This window comes from Olea europaea, unplaced genomic scaffold (assembly GCF_002742605.1).
Source record: "Olea europaea var. sylvestris unplaced genomic scaffold, O_europaea_v1 scaffold1666, whole genome shotgun sequence".
Classification (NCBI taxonomy): domain Eukaryota; kingdom Viridiplantae; phylum Streptophyta; class Magnoliopsida; order Lamiales; family Oleaceae; genus Olea; species Olea europaea.
In genome coordinates, this window is record NW_019234329.1 from 238,904 (window position 1) to 250,987 (window position 12,084).

At 35.7% G+C, this 12,084-nt stretch overlaps 2 long non-coding RNA genes across 2 annotated transcripts; both read left to right on the top strand.

Annotated features, from left to right (window-relative positions):
* The first annotated feature begins 2,361 nt into the window (after positions 1–2,361).
* On the top strand, positions 2,362–6,106 carry LOC111377520. Its single transcript, XR_002699737.1, has 2 exons — positions 2,362–5,812; positions 5,893–6,106. It is a non-coding gene; the product is annotated as an uncharacterized LOC111377520 (long non-coding RNA).
* Positions 6,107–7,208: 1,102 nt separating this feature from the next.
* On the top strand, positions 7,209–11,260 carry LOC111377522. The gene is made up of 2 exons (XR_002699738.1): positions 7,209–7,638; positions 11,047–11,260. It is a non-coding gene; the product is annotated as an uncharacterized LOC111377522 (long non-coding RNA).
* The last annotated feature ends 824 nt before the right edge of the window (positions 11,261–12,084 follow it).

The window sequence follows — 12,084 nt, forward strand, 5'->3', positions numbered from 1 at the left end:
GAAAAAAAATTGCTGTACCCGATTAGGAGTGAATGGCTCATCGATATGCATGTAAGGGTAAAATGGGCAATAATGAAATGCTTCCTGAATAAATAGTAACTAGCATGATAAAAAATTCCTACAATTCGCTGCCATAATTTTTGCCGCACTCTCTCACCATGCATGAGAAGATTTTCTTTGGAAGTGATAGCTACAGTTACTCACTTGTGTAAGTCAACAATGGAGGCAATAAAGTAGTCTCATTAATTTCATTTCTGGAAGCTACAGCATCTAACGAAGTGAGATGATATTTTTTAAGTGAAACTACAGTAACCGTCAGCAAATGATTATATAAAGTCAACAAAGACAGCAATAATGCAGGCACATTTCATTATTGTTTCTAGAAAAACCTTTTTTTGTGATGAATAGTGCATAACGAGTTCTGCTATAGTACAAAACCAGTTCAGTGTGAAACTGCTACCTCGAGTTGAATAGTAATTGTTGGATCCTCTCTTTTAAAGTAAAGGGGATCTTTTTGCATGACATTGCTGACCGATTTAAACAAATCTCAAGTAAAAGAAGATTTATCACTTTATAAAAATAAATACATTGTTGACCAATCTTTGCAAATTTGGCCACAATAATGATATTTTCTATATAATAAATACAGTTGCAATTGTTGTCCTTTCTTGATAGGGAACTTTAAAGATGTCGGCCCAATTAAACTTCTGAAAGGGTAAAAATTTCCCACACAAAATTGGTTGAAATGACTACCAACGAAGTCAGTATTTTTTTGTTTTCTTTGAGGATGAAAGCGGAAAACAAAATACATCGTGAATGAATAGTAACCAACAGATTCCCTCTTTTAAAGTAAGAGGGATTTATAGTGAACCTTGACGGGACTTTCTCTTGAAGCAATAACACGCTGATCTAATCATCATTGTTCCATTTAACACATGAAACAATGTTTGATCGGTGAAATAGATAAATACTTTTTTGAGAAATAGCTAACTCCCTACCCATGAAGTCAACATTCTCCTACATCCCTAAATGCAGTAGCTTCCGATCTGGCATTAGCTGGCCATGGATTTTTGAAACCCACGTGCTCCTCTTTAATCATTATTTTGGATAGTATTTCCCAAGATCTCAGAGGGCAAGGCCCTTACTCTCTATATATGAAAAAAATTCTTGGGCTAGAATAAGCCTTCCTTACGTACTGGAGTTATAACATTGCGCGAGTCGAATGACATAGGTGCACAAGAGTACTTCGCGCCACAACCATCTCCTTTTTATAGGTTCTACGGACCGATGCCTGCTGCTTCTATAGATATAGAGGAAATTCCAACTATGGTTAAAAGGCTTTCGCTTCGGGAAGTTTGAAAGAGAAGAAAACTCCTCCGATTTCGAACATTACTTACGACATACATTTGTTATATAGGCTTGTTTTGCTTTTCACGCGGACTGAGAAATCTTATTTAATGTTATTGAAAAAACAATTGTTGCCAAAACTTTTCTACTCTACCCTTATTTATATTTGTACAATTTCAAGATCAGGCGGGAAAAATTTGTTATAACTAGATAAATTAATAAAGGGTATATTAATAAACGAACAAAACAAAATATTCTCAATAAAGAAACAATATTATATAATTGGGACAAGAAAATAAGGAAATGTAGCCTATATAAATAAGACGAGGGAGTAAAACCACCATAATTAGCCCACAAATTAGGAAAAGAAATCAATGGTTGCTTGTTGTACGAGTCAAACAGTAGATTATGCTAGTGCCTAAAGTTGAGACTAGGTTAAATTCACGTGTACTACCAAATATGATATTGAAAAGATTCGCGAAAAATGGCCCCCCAGGGCACTTCTCCACTGGCAAAGGAAGGACGCTGTCAAACCTGGCAGAGCAGAGGTCGTGAGTTCGAAACATGGGGCTCTTGGAAGGCAAGGATTTATTCTTGGAAGGCAAGGGAACATTTGGAAGGCAAGGATTTATTCTTGGAAGGCAAGTGGGAATTTGGAAGGCAAGGATTATTCTTGAAAGGCAAGGTGCAACTTGGATTGGCTTGCTTGGCACTTTGTCAGACCAGGTGGGGAGCGCTCGGACCCTGGCCAGTCGGAGGCACATCCTGCGATTAACCAGATTGTGTGAAGAGGGGCCAGATCACAGACCCAAGGATTAGTCAAGAATTGGACACCTTGTAAAAAAAAAAAAAAAAAAAGATTCTCGAAAAATGTTTCTTGTACAACATGGTGTTATAACATTGGGTCACAACATTTCATTTAAGGTTGGGAAGCAGTGAGCGTGGACAGCTAAGATGGGAAAAAAATGACTTTTCCAAGAAGTCCACTTCAATAAGGGAGGAAATCATTTTAGAGGCTTAGAGGCGTCATTTCTATCGGAAGGGAAAAAATAAAAATAAAAATAAAAATAAAACTCAACCGAAGCCCCTAATTCATTCTCACCCATTCATCTGCGACTTTGAATTTTTCTCTCGTTTCTCAATGATTCTCTGGTAAGATTTTGTTTCAAAATCTATTTGGAATAGTCCAAGCTTGATTTTTTCCCGGAATTCTTTTGACGGTGTGAAACAATCCATTGTATATTTGATTGTTTTGTATCTCGATGATTTCCATTGGTGTTCTTGGTAAAAGTATGTGATTAATCAAAGAGAACCTTGCCTGCTTTTGAAGAATCTGGGCTTTTATGGTAATCTCTTCCCTCTTTTGAAGGTTTTTAGGTCCAAAATTTCAATTAATTTCGATAGAAAGGGTTAGATTTCAATTAATTTTTACTGAAAGGGTTTTTAGGTGCTGTGCATTTCTTGTATTCTATGCGCTCTTGTATATTTTCAAATTTTGCATTTGTTGAAAAATGTTCTGTTCTTCTTATGTTTCTATTTCTTTTCCTATGGTATTTTAAGTTTTCACCATTTCAATTATTTATGTAAGTATGAAACTTTTGGAAAAGAACATTGCTTCTTTTCAGATTTGTAGCCCCAAGTTATTGGGTATTTGTGTTTTATATGAACGATATGGCAGTAAAGGTATCCTTGCTGTTTTCAGATACTTGTTATTGTTTGGGGTCATATTTTGAAATGGTTAACCTATTGTGTGACCTATTTCGAAGTAGTTTGCTGTTTAAAGATGTTTGAACTCATTTACTTGGTAGTTTAGTGACTGAAGGTGATATTTGTGAATGAAATTATATTTGTTACAAGTTCAACAATGAACGGTTGCTTCAATCCATTTTCTCTTATGTTGATATCATTGTTTTGCTGGAAATGTTATATTATGGAGAAGTGATGTTTTATTGAAAGTGTCCGCTAATTTTGTCTTGGGAGAATAGATGATGGAAAAAGTGGAAAGTAATTCTTTGATGGACTTCGAAAATGTCAACATGGAGTACAATATGAATGTAGTTGAAAGTCAAACGGTGGGGGGAGATGGAGTGATTGTGCCAGAGGTTGGTATGAAGTTCAAGAACAAAAATGAAGTCTTTGATTTTTACAAGTTATATGCTTACAACATAGGTTTTTCAATGAGAAAAAGGAATTCGAGAAAGGATGACGATGGAGTTTTGCGATACGTGACTTTCACATGTAGAGGTTGAAAAAACGTAACACAAGCGGTTCTTTGAAGCCACAGCCTACAATTCGAATGGGTTGTAAAGCCAGGGTCTCTATGTCTGCAGATAATCATGGTTACTAGAGAAGTAATATGGTACACCTCGATCACAATCACAAAACAAGTCCAACGAAGTGGAGATTGTATTGATGCAATTGATAACTAAGTGCGATGTGAAAAAGAAGCTTGAAGTGAATGACATGGCTGGAATTCCATTATACAAAAATTTCAATTCTGTAGTTGTCGAAGTCGATGGATATGAAAATATGACATGCATTGAAAAATATTGTAGAAACTACATTAAACAAGTTAGGCAATTAAGCCTTGGAGAAGGAAATGCAGGAGCAATATAGTCCTATTTTTCAAATATGCAAGCACGGTCTGCAGGATTTTACTTCTGTATGGATTTGGACAACAACTCGAGTTTAAGAATATATTTTGGGCAAATAATCGATATAGGGAAGTATATAAGGAGTTTGGGGACGTCGTGACATTTGATACCACTTACTTGACTAACAAATATGACATGCCTTTAGCACCTTTTGTTGGCGTCAAACACCATGGACAATCAACATTGTTCGGTAGTGGTTTAGTCTCTAATGAAAGCACGGATACATTTGTGTGGTTTTTTAGGACATGACTTAAATGTATGCACGATCAAGCTCCACATGAAATAATTATTGATCAAGACATGGCAATGCAAATGTCATTCAGGTAGTTTTCTTAAATACAAAGTATAGATGGTGCTAATGACACATTCTGAAGAAGTTGCCTGAAAAATTTGGGTACCACATCAATAAAGGTTCAATATTCTTAGTAATAAATGGTTAGGTGTAGGATTGTCAGACGGTTGAAGAATTTGAACAAGGTCGGGGATCGATGATCTAAACATTTGAGTTGCATGATAACAAATGGTTGTCGGGGTTATATGAGAACAAAGGTCGTTGTGTCCTTTGCTTCTTAAAAACAAATTTTTGGATTGGGTCAACCAAGTGAGAGCATGAACGTATTTTTCAATGGGTACCTGCACTCGAAGACATCGTTGAAACGAATTGTTGAACAGTATGAGTGAGCATTGAGGAACAAGGTGGAGAAGGAGCTCCATGCTAATTTCAAGTCGTTCTCTCCAATGGTTCCGAGTGCAACAACACATGAAATGGAAAAGCAATTTCAAAAAGTCTACACAATTTCAAAATTCAAAAAAGTTCTAGCTGAGTTTACGGATAAGGTTTACCGCAACCTCATATCTGCCTCTGAGGGATGTTTTGGGACGACATATGAGGTACGAGAAAACGTCGTTTGCATCGATCGACGTGAAAAGAAAACATTTTGTCTTGTTTCAGAGAGATAAACGTGAAGTTGTTTGTAGTTACCACTTGTTCGAGTTTCACTAAATCATTTGCAGGCATGTGATCATAGTATTAATCCGTAACGACGTCACTATACTACCTACTAAGTATGTACTTTGTAGGTGAATGAGGGATGTCAATTGATTGTACACGAGGATCGCAATAAAATATGATGATCTAGTAAGTACTCCAGGATAGTTGAAGTATGACATATGTGTTAAGCTTTCGCCGAGGTGGTAAACCTTGTGGCACATGTTGAAGTACGGACCCGTGCGATAATGGAATGGATACAAGTTTAGTCTAAAGAGTTTTTGATGAAAAAATGGAGTACTGGAAACAAAATTTTGTAGTCATCATACAATTCATTTAGGATCGCAGAGTACTGGTTCACAAAATGCGTACAACATGAGCGCATTGGATCTTAAAGTGGTAAAGAGAAATGGCACACCTAGAAACTTCGGAGGGAGAGCCCGTTGGAGTCGACTTCGAAGAAGACAAAGGTATTTTGATTTGTTTTCCTACAAACTTCAAGTGAATATTAAAATAAATTATCGTTTATTTCAAATGGACATACAAGCACCTTCAACATGCAAAGGGAAGCGACCAACAGCGAGGCATAGCAGTATACCAGTGGGTGCACCTCATGTTGATGCAGCTTAACGAGAAGAATCTTCCACATATTCACCATTCACATATTCACAACTCTTGGTGGTTGGTATACTTATTATAGCATTTTCATTACTTCTTTGTTACTTACTATAGAGCCACAAGGGAAGTCATTCGTTCACAATTCCTTGTCCTTCGTCTAATTGGATCCATCCGTTGTCGACACATTTTATATTCAATTCCAAAGGTAACATTATTGATAGAAACTTAAATGCAATCTACGTTATAATGTCCTATTGACTTCTTAATTTTCATGTTATATGTTAGGTCACGGTATTCCATACTTCTATCAACATTTACCGCATCAAAGAAGCATGTGATTGTGATAGGACAAAGTCAATGGAGGGACATAGCTAAACAAATTTGCGTATGGTTGATGAAATGCTAGTAGTAGATATTGTCCATAATCTTATAAGCTTAAAGTGTACCTATGGAGAGAACAAGAATGGTGAAATCTGATTTAAATTGTTAACTTGATAAATGTAGCGACCATAACATTAGCTATAATGGCATATCATTCGTAATTATAAAACTTTGCTTTGGTTTTTATCCTAAATTTGCTAAAAGTTTTTGTGATTACATGCCATTCACCCCACCTCCATTATCTGTCTTTTCTCATTGCGTCCTTGCTTCGCAAATTAGGCCATTAGCAGCTCCTATGCTAAATGTATCAGAATTTGCAACTCCTCGGCTTGTAACGAATTTCTCAACAAGTGGAGGACTTGCAAATTCTGATACATTAAGCATAGGAGCTGCTAATGGCCTAATTTGCGAAGCAAGGAAGCAATGAGAAAAAGACGGATAATGGAGGTGGGGCGGATGGGGTATAATCACAAAAACTTTCGGCAAAATAATGATATCAACATAAGAGAAAATGGATTGAAGCAACCATTCCTTGTTGAACTTGTAACAAATGTAATTTCATTCACAAATATCACCTTCAGTCACTATACTACCAAGTAAATGAGTTCAAACATGATAAAAGAGCAAACTATTTCGAAATAGGTCACACAATAGATTAACCATTTTAGAATATGACCCCAAACAATAAAAAGTATCCGAAAACAACAATGATACCTTTATTGCCATATCGTTCATCTAAAACACAAATACCCAATAACTTGGGGCTATAGATCTTCAAAAGAAGGCAATGTTCTTTTCCAAAAGTCCTACACTTACATAAAGAATTGAAATGACGAAAACTTAAAATACCGCAAAAAAAGAAATAGAAACATAAGAAGGACGAAACATTTTTCACAAATGCAAAATTTGAAAATATACTAGAGCACATAGAACACAAGAAATGCACAGCACCTAAAAACACTTTTAGTACTAATTAATTGAAATCTAAACCTTTCTATAAAAATTAATTGAAATTTTGGACCTCAAAACCTTCGAAAGAGGCAAGAGATTACCAAGATTCTTCAAAAGCAGGTAAGGTCTCTCCGATTAATCACATAATGCTACCAAGAACATCAATGGAAATTGCTGAGATACGAAAAAAAAAAAAAAAAAAAAGATTCTCGAAAAATGTTTCTTGTACAACATGGTGTTATAACATTGGTTTACAACATTACGTGTAAGGCTGGGAAGTAGTGAGCGTGGACAGCTAAGATGAAAAAAAAAAAAAAGGACTTTTCCAAGAAATCCACTTCAATAAGGGAGGAAATCGTTTTAGAGGCATCATTTCTATCGGAAGGGAAAAAAATAAAAATAGAAAAAATGAAAATAAAAATAAAACTCAACCGAAGCCCCTAATTCATTCTCACCCATTCATCTGCGACTTTGAATTTTTCTCTCGTTTCTCAATGATTCTCTGGTAAGATTTTGTTTCAAAATCTATTTGGAATAGTCCAAGCTTGATTTTTTCCCGGAATTCTTTTGACGGTGTGAAACAATCCATTGTATATTTGATTGTTTTGTATCTCGATGATTTCCATTGGTGTTCTTGGTAAAAGTATGTGATTAATCAAAGAGAACCTTGCCTGCTTTTGAAGAATCTGGGCTTTTATGGTAATCTCTTCCCTCTTTTGAAGGTTTTTAGGTCCAAAATTTCAATTAATTTCGATAGAAAGGGTTAGATTTCAATTAATTTTTACTGAAAGGGTTTTTAGGTGCTGTGCATTTCTTGTATTCTATGCGCTCTTGTATATTTTCAAATTTTGCATTTGTTGAAAAATGTTCTGTTCTTCTTATGTTTCTATTTCTTTTCCTATGGTATTTTAAGTTTTCACCATTTCAATTATTTATGTAAGTATGAAACTTTTGGAAAAGAACATTGCTTCTTTTCAGATTTGTAGCCCCAAGTTATTGGGTATTTGTGTTTTATATGAACGATATGGCAGTAAAGGTATCCTTGCTGTTTTCAGATACTTGTTATTGTTTGGGGTCATATTTTGAAATGGTTAACCTATTGTGTGACCTATTTCGAAGTAGTTTGCTGTTTAAAGATGTTTGAACTCATTTACTTGGTAGTTTAGTGACTGAAGGTGATATTTGTGAATGAAATTATATTTGTTACAAGTTCAACAATGAACGGTTGCTTCAATCCATTTTCTCTTATGTTGATATCATTGTTTTGCTGGAAATGTTATATTATGGAGAAGTGATGTTTTATTGAAAGTGTCCGCTAATTTTGTCTTGGGAGAATAGATGATGGAAAAAGTGGAAAGTAATTCTTTGATGGACTTCGAAAATGTCAACATGGAGTACAATATGAATGTAGTTGAAAGTCAAACGGTGGGGGGAGATGGAGTGATTGTGCCAGAGGTTGGTATGAAGTTCAAGAACAAAAATGAAGTCTTTGATTTTTACAAGTTATATGCTTACAACATAGGTTTTTCAATGAGAAAAAGGAATTCGAGAAAGGATGACGATGGAGTTTTGCGATACGTGACTTTCACATGTAGAGGTTGAAAAAACGTAACACAAGCGGTTCTTTGAAGCCACAGCCTACAATTCGAATGGGTTGTAAAGCCAGGGTCTCTATGTCTGCAGATAATCATGGTTACTAGAGAAGTAATATGGTACACCTCGATCACAATCACAAAACAAGTCCAACGAAGTGGAGATTGTATTGATGCAATTGATAACTAAGTGCGATGTGAAAAAGAAGCTTGAAGTGAATGACATGGCTGGAATTCCATTATACAAAAATTTCAATTCTGTAGTTGTCGAAGTCGATGGATATGAAAATATGACATGCATTGAAAAATATTGTAGAAACTACATTAAACAAGTTAGGCAATTAAGCCTTGGAGAAGGAAATGCAGGAGCAATATAGTCCTATTTTTCAAATATGCAAGCACGGTCTGCAGGATTTTACTTCTGTATGGATTTGGACAACAACTCGAGTTTAAGAATATATTTTGGGCAAATAATCGATATAGGGAAGTATATAAGGAGTTTGGGGACGTCGTGACATTTGATACCACTTACTTGACTAACAAATATGACATGCCTTTAGCACCTTTTGTTGGCGTCAAACACCATGGACAATCAACATTGTTCGGTAGTGGTTTAGTCTCTAATGAAAGCACGGATACATTTGTGTGGTTTTTTAGGACATGACTTAAATGTATGCACGATCAAGCTCCACATGAAATAATTATTGATCAAGACATGGCAATGCAAATGTCATTCAGGTAGTTTTCTTAAATACAAAGTATAGATGGTGCTAATGACACATTCTGAAGAAGTTGCCTGAAAAATTTGGGTACCACATCAATAAAGGTTCAATATTCTCAGTAATAAATGGTTAGGTGTAGGATTGTCAGACGGTTGAAGAATTTGAACAAGGTCGGGGATCGATGATCTAAACATTTGAGTTGCATGATAACAAATGGTTGTCGGGGTTATATGAGAACAAAGGTCGTTGTGTCCTTTGCTTCTTAAAAACAAATTTTTGGATTGGGTCAACCAAGTGAGAGCATGAACGTATTTTTCAATGGGTACCTGCACTCGAAGACATCGTTGAAACGAATTGTTGAACAGTATGAGTGAGCATTGAGGAACAAGGTGGAGAAGGAGCTCCATGCTAATTTCAAGTCGTTCTCTCCAATGGTTCCGAGTGCAACAACACATGAAATGGAAAAGCAATTTCAAAAAGTCTACACAATTTCAAAATTCAAAAAAGTTCTAGCTGAGTTTACGGATAAGGTTTACCGCAACCTCATATCTGCCTCTGAGGGATGTTTTGGGACGACATATGAGGTACGAGAAAACGTCGTTTGCATCGATCGACGTGAAAAGAAAACATTTTGTCTTGTTTCAGAGAGATAAACGTGAAGTTGTTTGTAGTTACCACTTGTTCGAGTTTCACTAAATCATTTGCAGGCATGTGATCATAGTATTAATCCGTAACGACGTCACTATACTACCTACTAAGTATGTACTTTGTAGGTGAATGAGGGATGTCAATTGATTGTACACGAGGATCGCAATAAAATATGATGATCTAGTAAGTACTCCGGGATAGTTGAAGTATGACATATGTGTTAAGCTTTCGCCGAGGTGGTAAACCTTGTGGCACATGTTGAAGTACGGACCCGTGCGATAATGGAATGGATACAAGTTTAGTCTAAAGAGTTTTTGATGAAAAAATGGAGTACTGGAAACAAAATTTTGTAGTCATCATACAATTCATTTAGGATCGCAGAGTACTGGTTCACAAAATGCGTGGGATAGTTGAAGTATGACATATGTGTTAAGCTTTCGCCGAGGTGGTAAACCTTGTGGCACATGTTGAAGTACGGACCCGTGCGATAATGGAATGGATACAAGTTTAGTCTAAAGAGTTTTTGATGAAAAAATGGAGTACTGGAAACAAAATTTTGTAGTCATCATACAATTCATTTAGGATCGCAGAGTACTGGTTCACAAAATGCGTACAACATGAGCGCATTGGATCTTAAAGTGGTAAAGAGAAATGGCACACCTAGAAACTTCGGAGGGAGAGCCCGTTGGAGTCGACTTCGAAGAAGACAAAGGTATTTTGATTTGTTTTCCTACAAACTTCAAGTGAATATTAAAATAAATTATCGTTTATTTCAAATGGACATACAAGCACCTTCAACATGCAAAGGGAAGCGACCAACAGCGAGGCATAGCAGTATACCAGTGGGTGCACCTCATGTTGATGCAGCTTAACGAGAAGAATCTTCCACATATTCACCATTCACATATTTACAACTCTTGGTGGTTGGTATACTTATTATAGCATTTTCATTACTTCTTTGTTACTTACTATAGAGCCACAAGGGAAGTCATTCGTTCACAATTCCTTGTCCTTCGTCTAATTGGATCCATCCGTTGTCGACACATTTTATATTCAATTCCAAAGGTAACATTATTGATAGAAACTTAAATGCAATCTACGTTATAATGTCCTATTGACTTCTTAATTTTCATGTTATATGTTAGGTCACGGTATTCCATACTTCTATCAACATTTACCGCATCAAAGAAGCATGTGATTGTGATAGGACAAAGTCAATGGAGGGACATAGCTAAACAAATTTGCGTATGGTTGATGAAATGCTAGTAGTAGATATTGTCCATAATCTTATAAGCTTAAAGTGTACCTATGGAGAGAACAAGAATGGTGAAATCTGATTTAAATTGTTAACTTGATAAATGTAGCGACCATAACATTAGCTATAATGGCATATCATTCGTAATTATAAAACTTTGCTTTGGTTTTTATCCTAAATTTGCTAAAAGTTTTTGTGATTACATGCCATTCACCCCACCTCCATTATCTGTCTTTTCTCATTGCGTCCTTGCTTCGCAAATTAGGCCATTAGCAGCTCCTATGCTAAATGTATCAGAATTTGCAACTCCTCGGCTTGTAACGAATTTCTCAACAAGTGGAGGACTTGCAAATTCTGATACATTAAGCATAGGAGCTGCTAATGGCCTAATTTGCGAAGCAAGGAAGCAATGAGAAAAAGACGGATAATGGAGGTGGGGCGGATGGGGTATAATCACAAAAACTTTCGGCAAAATAATGATATCAACATAAGAGAAAATGGATTGAAGCAACCATTCCTTGTTGAACTTGTAACAAATGTAATTTCATTCACAAATATCACCTTCAGTCACTATACTACCAAGTAAATGAGTTCAAACATGATAAAAGAGCAAACTATTTCGAAATAGGTCACACAATAGATTAACCATTTTAGAATATGACCCCAAACAATAAAAAGTATCCGAAAACAACAATGATACCTTTATTGCCATATCGTTCATCTAAAACACAAATACCCAATAACTTGGGGCTATAGATCTTCAAAAGAAGGCAATGTTCTTTTCCAAAAGTCCTACACTTACATAAAGAATTGAAATGACGAAAACTTAAAATACCGCAAAAAAAGAAATAGAAACATAAGAAGGACGAAACATTTTTCACAAATGCAAAATTTGAAAATATACTAGAGCACATAGAACACAAGAAAT